We start from the raw sequence: 7,241 nt of genomic DNA on the forward strand, positions 1-7,241 counted from the left end.
TAGAAACATTTATCGAAAATGGATAGAAGAATCAATAACTTACGAGATGGTTGTCTTGCAACAATGATAGGAAATCTGTATGCAGGAAAATTGATGTTTGACATTCATCTTAGGATTGCATACAACCTAGCAGACCAAGATTTCAGTAGAATTTTAACCCATCATCAATATTTTAAGAGAAAAGATCTAATGAAAGAACGTAACAGACTATATTCTATAACTTATTGAATACCTTATGCCTTTTCCATTACGCATCATTCATATTTGTTTCTTATGAAGGAGTATATTGAGATTCTTAGAATTTTCAAGGAATTCGCCAAGGTAATGACACCAGATCCTATTAGGATATCCAGAATAGGTGGTGTTGATATCATCATAAAAGATCACCCAGTTTTAGATAGAACACTTAGCTCTAGAGCTTAATTCAGTAGCAGAATGTACTTTCTGGAAGATAGGATTACAGGCTATAAAGGAAAGGAGAAAGATGAATTAAAAGCTTTAACTCCTCAGGAGATTAGGGTAGATAACATAAAACATAAATGCCCTGAAGGATGGAAAGAAATACAAGTTATATTTGACATCATTAAGAAAGAAAATTTTTTACCTTATGACTGATATCATTTGCAGCAACCTATTGTTGGGAAATGAAGGCATGCAAGAAATAGTAGGCCATGACTTATATCATTTCAGGAAGAGAAAACTGGGAGTACGACTTTGGGATTAAGTTTCCTCAAAGATCATAAACTATGGGGAAGAAAAGGTAACGGAATGGAATTCCGTCTTGATGGTGTTACCATAAGGATTGAATAACGAGTCCCTTTTCTATATACATATTTGTAGGTATGTTGTATGATTAATATAAGATAGAGTATTTTGCAACTTATATTGATTCAGGATCAGGAATTTGCACGGCAAAACCTGGAGTTTTCCCTAAAGAAGCAAGGGAAACCTTACCCGTTATTGCACGAAGAGATTTTTCACAAAAAAATCCTAATACTCAATAAGGGAATACGAGAAGCCAAGATCATGATCGGAGGAGCATTCGGATCGCCCTGGTTTAGGGTAGAAACACCTCCTATTTACTTTCATGATATAGGTGCTGATGTCTTGCTAGGTAACAATTTCATTCAAACATTTGCAAGATATATGCAAGATAACTAGAGGAATCTGTTAATCTTTTACCACTAACTGTGGTAGTGAGATACAGGTATTGCGAAGAGAAAGGGCATTTAAAAGGATAATGCCAATAAATTTTTGCAGCAAACGTGGTCATTTTGATGTCAGATTAACTCATCCAAAAATGCAGATAAGAGGAAATTTGGTAAGGTCCTTCTGACTTTCAGGCAACAAGGACTCATAGACAATGATAGCTTCTATAAGAAATCCAAGGAGGAGATTGTGAACCTTAAAGAAGAACTAATAAAAATGAAATCGCTAGATATTAGTGAGGAAAGCAGGATTTCTCTTGAGAATGCCAAGAGGTTTATCCAGAGGAACTTCAGTGAAAACCCTCTGGCATGATGGGATAGGAACAAGATCAAAGCTACTCTAAAGCTCAAGGAAGAGTGCAAGTACGTGTACGTTCGATACAAACCAATCCAGATGAACATGAAAGACATGAAAGATATGTAGATGATTATCAAAGAGCATATCGATCTTGGACTCATCGAACCTGGAATCTCTAGCTACAGCAGCCCTGGTTTTCTGGGAAGGAACCATGGCGAGATTAAGAGAGGTAAACCCAGGTTGGTAATTAACTATCAACGCATTAATAAGATATTAGAGTTTGATGGTTATTACATTCCTAGTAGAGACCACTTAGTTGATTTAATTAAAGGGGCAAGAGTGTTTTCTAAATTTAATTGCAAATCTGGGTTTTATCAGATTAAGATGGAGAATGAATCATAGAAATTTACTGCATTCTCCACACCACAGGGACAATATATCTGGATTGTGCTTCCAATGGGTTTAGCTAATGCACCCCAGATATTTCAAAGAAAAATAGATAATGTTTTTTAAGATTATTTCGAATTCATGTTTGTTTATATTGACGACATATTGATTGCATCTAAAAATATAAAAGAACATATTAAACATCTTGAAATATTTTCTGATGCATGCCACACACTTAGTTGATTTAATTAAAGGGGCAACAGTGTTTTCTAAATTTAATTGCAAATCTGGGTTTTATCAGTTAAGATGGAGAATGAATCATAGAAATTTACTGCATTCTCCACACCACAGGGACAATATATCTGGATTGTGCTTCCAATGGGTTTAGCTAATGCACCCCAGATATTTCAAAAAAAAATAGATAATGTTTTTTAAGATTATTTCGAATTCATGTTTGTTTATATTGACGACATATTGATTGCATCTAAAAATATAAAAGAACATATTAAACATCTTGAAATATTTTCTGATGCATGCCACAAAGAAGGTTTCGTACTTTTTGAAAAGAAAGCTACTATTATTGTCAATATAGTTGAATTTCTAGGAGTTTCTATTTACGAGACAGGAATTAAGTTTCAGGACCATATTGGGGAGAAAATCCATAATTTTCCAGTTGGAATCAAGGATAAGAAGCACTTACAGAGCTTCTTGGGAGTTGTTAATTTTGCAGGTATCTTCATTAAAGATCTTGCATGATACAAGAAGGATTTCCGACCACTTCTGAAACAACGGAAAGTTCAAAGTGGAAATGGGAAGAAAGCTACACAAAAACGGTTCGTGAGCTGAAACAGGTTTGCAGTACCCTGCCAAAGCTTGATATATCGCAGAACGAGGATGAATTGGTAGTCTAAACAAACGCAAATGATTACAGATGGGCATCAGTACTCATGAAGAAGACAACTACAGGGGAAGAACCTTGTAGATATACAGGAGGGTTGTTCTCAAAACAAGAAGCCAAAGTTTGGCACAACAATGACAAAGAATTCTTTGCGGATTTGGAAGGCTTTTAAAATATGGCCTTTATTTTTACTTGCCAAAGAATTTACTTTAAAAGTTGATAATACTAATGTCAAAGCTTTCTTAAAGAATAAATTAGAATAGAAAATAGAAAATCCTCGTATTATCAGATAGCAAGCTGAATACCAATATTATTGTTATATTATTGTCGTTATAAAATCTCATGAAAACGTTCTTGCAGATTTCCTGACAAGAGATGGAGGCATCTGAAGCAAACTCCATCATGTTGACACTCAGGCACCTTCGAGAAAACCTCGAGTGGCCTGACAGAAAGTTTGGACAGCTAGCGGTTAATGCCCAAGTTGTCGGACTCCGAAGAGTTGATCTAGATAATGTCCAAGTCGCAATAAGTAGCTCCTTATTGGCATCCACCTCGCTATGGAACGACCTATGAGAACATATTCGGAAGGCGTCACCTTCGAGGATGACTCACGAGTTGAGGGAGCATGACCAAAACATGCCTTTAGAGTACAGAGCTCTAAATCTGCAGCATTAGATTTGAGTCTATATGGGTATGGTCCTTCCATCTACTATCTCTCGGCCTTAGTTTTGGACATAGAATTGGGTGTCAGTTCCCATCCTGGACTATATGTCTATTCTTAATACTTTAGATCGCGTTACGCCAAATTGCTCGACCTAGTAACCTCTTTTTCCTATCCGACCAATTACTATGGCCACAGGTTTATAGAGCGCTAACGTATCTCACGTGCATAGGAGATACCTCTGTCACATTTAGACAGGGGACGGATCCTCATTTTGGAACTCACCGTCCTTGCAATATAGTTTGAATGGATTAAACAAAGTTTATGATGACCATGTCTAAGACACAGTCACCTCTCACACAAATCTAAGATAGAATCATTGCATACACGTGACTGTTGTATTTCTTCAAGTCTGATAACTACTCCCGTACTATCAGAGCCAGGGACTCAAGTCATACCGACCAAGCCTCAAAGGCTTCCATATGACGATCCACGTGAGTTAGCTCAGTTGACTTGACACCTAGTCAATCGAGCCATTAAGTTCGCATAAATGTCCCACGCCTGTCGCAAATGAAACACGACACTCATCAAATGAATGAGACTCTTAATGCAAGTCTCCATAGGACACTTCGATGCCCATTTTTGAGGTCCTCAACTTGAAACATTTCAGGCCAAACCCTAAACAGTTAGTTTCATGATCGCCTTCCAATGCGCAGTCCAACTGTTGCACGGTTGTTCATGGTGGTCTGTGGGTCTTGTTGTGATGTTTGAAAGAAATGCAAACATAAATGTAATGAGCACAACAATGAAATGCCAATAGCGAATACTCATTTTATTTACTGAATAATATTACACAATATTGAGTTATTATCAGAATAGATTACAAGAATGAAAATTCAATTAGCTTTCAGGTCACCTATTCTAACAAGTGGCAGCTTCCTTACGACATTATTATGGATGGAAGGCCTGGACAGATTGAAATGCCATTTTGATCCAAGACCATTATAGGCTTAAAATTTAATTAGTATCGTGCTCAACCCATCAACCAAATCACACCTCAATTTTCACTCCCCACGACTCGTGTGACTGAAAAACAGTGAGCGTGTTCCTTTGTTCACAATAATGGTGGAACTTCCCTCTAATCAGAATGTGCCACGACTCGCGAGACCATACTTGGGTAGTGGTAGTTTCCTCACCACATTATTGTGGATGAAAACCTTGCACTGATCAAAGATCAATCCATTTTGATCCAAGTCCTTTTTGGGTCCCAATAATTTAATTTGGTCCAACCAAGTGAGAGTTAAATTTTTTAGTGTTTGACTGAGACCTCATCACATTAAAGTTTGCATGCACAAATATCAAATATTTAAACCAATTTAAATAAAAATATTAAACACATCACATGCAACAAAATTAAGCATACCCCTGTTGGATGATCACGAGCCCAACCTATGCGACCCACTAAGACCGCAGTGAGTCTAAGGATATCTAAGGTGTTCATAAGCTATTAGAAATCTAATTTACTCATTAACAATAGATGGGCCTTGTAAGTCCTCCATGGGGCTCCTTCTCCGTTGGCCTCCTCCTCCGTGGACCTTCTTCTCCATTTAAAACTAAAAATTCTCACGTAAAATATATTCTAGTCTCATTACAATTTAAAAAGAAATCCTGATCAATTGTCCAGGGGAGTACACAATAGGGAGGAAAGCAAGTCTTATTTCCAAGGCAAAAACGAGAGAAGGAGGAAGATAATAAAAAGGCACATAGGCCCACCAAACATAAACAAAATAAATAAATAAATTCAAATTGTCAAGGGCTCCATGATCATTCATTTTTATCCAACTAGCAAAATAATCCAATTAAACATGCTTGACATAAAATAATACATTCCATGCATAAGAAAAATCATGATATCCAACATTACAAAAAATAATTATATGCAGAAAACACAAGTTTAAAATTGTAATCAAAAGGATGATAAATATATGTGCATCCAATGCACAAAAATAAACTATATTAAGAAAGAAATTTAATTTTATCCTGCCTATGCGAGCGGGCGACTGTGCAGCACCGGCCGACAGTTGCTGCTACAGTGCTTAAATTATTTTTTTGATTCCACACATAAAACTAAAAAAAAAAAAAATCAAGTATTTACAGAAATATTCAAATTTTCTTAAATACTAAAATCATCCAATTAATCACATAATTAAACAAGTTCATTTCTACACATAATTATCAATAAAATAATTAATAAAACATGATTTAAAAATATTAAAACATGTTTACATGTTTATTTGACATAAAATCGTTGAACGTTCACAAGAGATTCCAACATAGGAATCCTCTAAAGATCATCCACATCACACCGAAAAATGAGACCTCGATTCCTTTGTTGGAAGGAATCAGGATCAAAAAACCCACCCAAGGTGAGATGAAGGGGGCAGTCGAATTATGATGGAGAAGAAGAGGGAATTTTTGTGTTGTATTGTGGCCGACAGTTGCTGCTACAGTGCTTAAATTATTTTTTTGATTCCACACATAAAACTAAAAAAATAAAAAAAATCAAGTATTTACAAAAATATTCAAATTTTCTTAAATACTAAAATCATCCAATTAATCACATAATTAAACAAGTTCATTTCTACACATAATTATCAATAAAATAATTAATAAAACATGATTTAAAAATATTAAAACATGTTTACATGTTTATTTGACATAAAATCGTTGAACGTTCACAAGAGATTCCAACATAGGAATCCTCTAAAGATGATCCACATCACACCGAAAAATGAGACCTCGATTCCTTTGTTGGAAGGAATCAAGATCAAAAAACTCACCCAAGGTGAGATGAAGGGGGCAGCCGAATTATGATGGAGAAGAAGAGGGAATTTTTGTGTTGTATTGTGTAATGAATTATTACCGTAATAATCATACACAAAATATATTTATATACCTTGAATAGATAAATAAAAATGTGTTTAGATACATTCTATTATCTACAAGGCGACTCTTCAATCATTTCCAAATAGAGAAGAGCTAATTATGACCAAACTAACACTTTCCAAAATGCAATTCTTTGGTCAACTTTTCCTCCATCAATTTTGCTAGTGGGCCTTAATCATTGGGCCGATTTTATGTAAAGTAAATTCAAGCCCAATGAATTTTAATTAAATCTAATTTAAAAAAATTCATTTAATTCATCCCACTAGGTATTTAATCCAATTAAATATTCAAGATCAAATTGTCTCTTATTAATTAATGGAATCCAATTCATTAAATTAATAAAGACATGCACAATTTTAATTAATGAAATTAGTTTAAACTTGGGCTATCCATCCAATGTACCCTCATGTGTGAGTAATCGAATTACTTACATCTTATGAAATTAATTCCAATTTATAAACTATCCATTCCAAAATACGTCCACAGACTCCTAATTCACTTCTCGGTTCGATATGCAATTCGTGACCCTGATTAATCCCAAATTTAAACGCATACCAATACTTTCCATAGGTGAACATACCTAGCAGTCTGACTAAAATTACATGGTTTGATGGCCAGTTGTGTCGTTTTTATCATCGTTAATTGTGTATTAGATACAATATCTCAGTATCTGTATAACAAAAATGTCCAAAACTTCAACGAATGCAGTATTTGTCAGTTTAATAATATCCAATGGTCTAATTAGCGATCCAATACAACAGTATAAGATGTTACTTGCATTTATGTAAGACTACCAATCTTATATATACAAATACACATGATCTTCGAACATATTTCAATTTA

This window comes from Sesamum indicum, unplaced genomic scaffold, assembly GCF_000512975.1.
Source record: "Sesamum indicum cultivar Zhongzhi No. 13 unplaced genomic scaffold, S_indicum_v1.0 scaffold00192, whole genome shotgun sequence".
NCBI lineage: Eukaryota > Viridiplantae > Streptophyta > Magnoliopsida > Lamiales > Pedaliaceae > Sesamum > Sesamum indicum.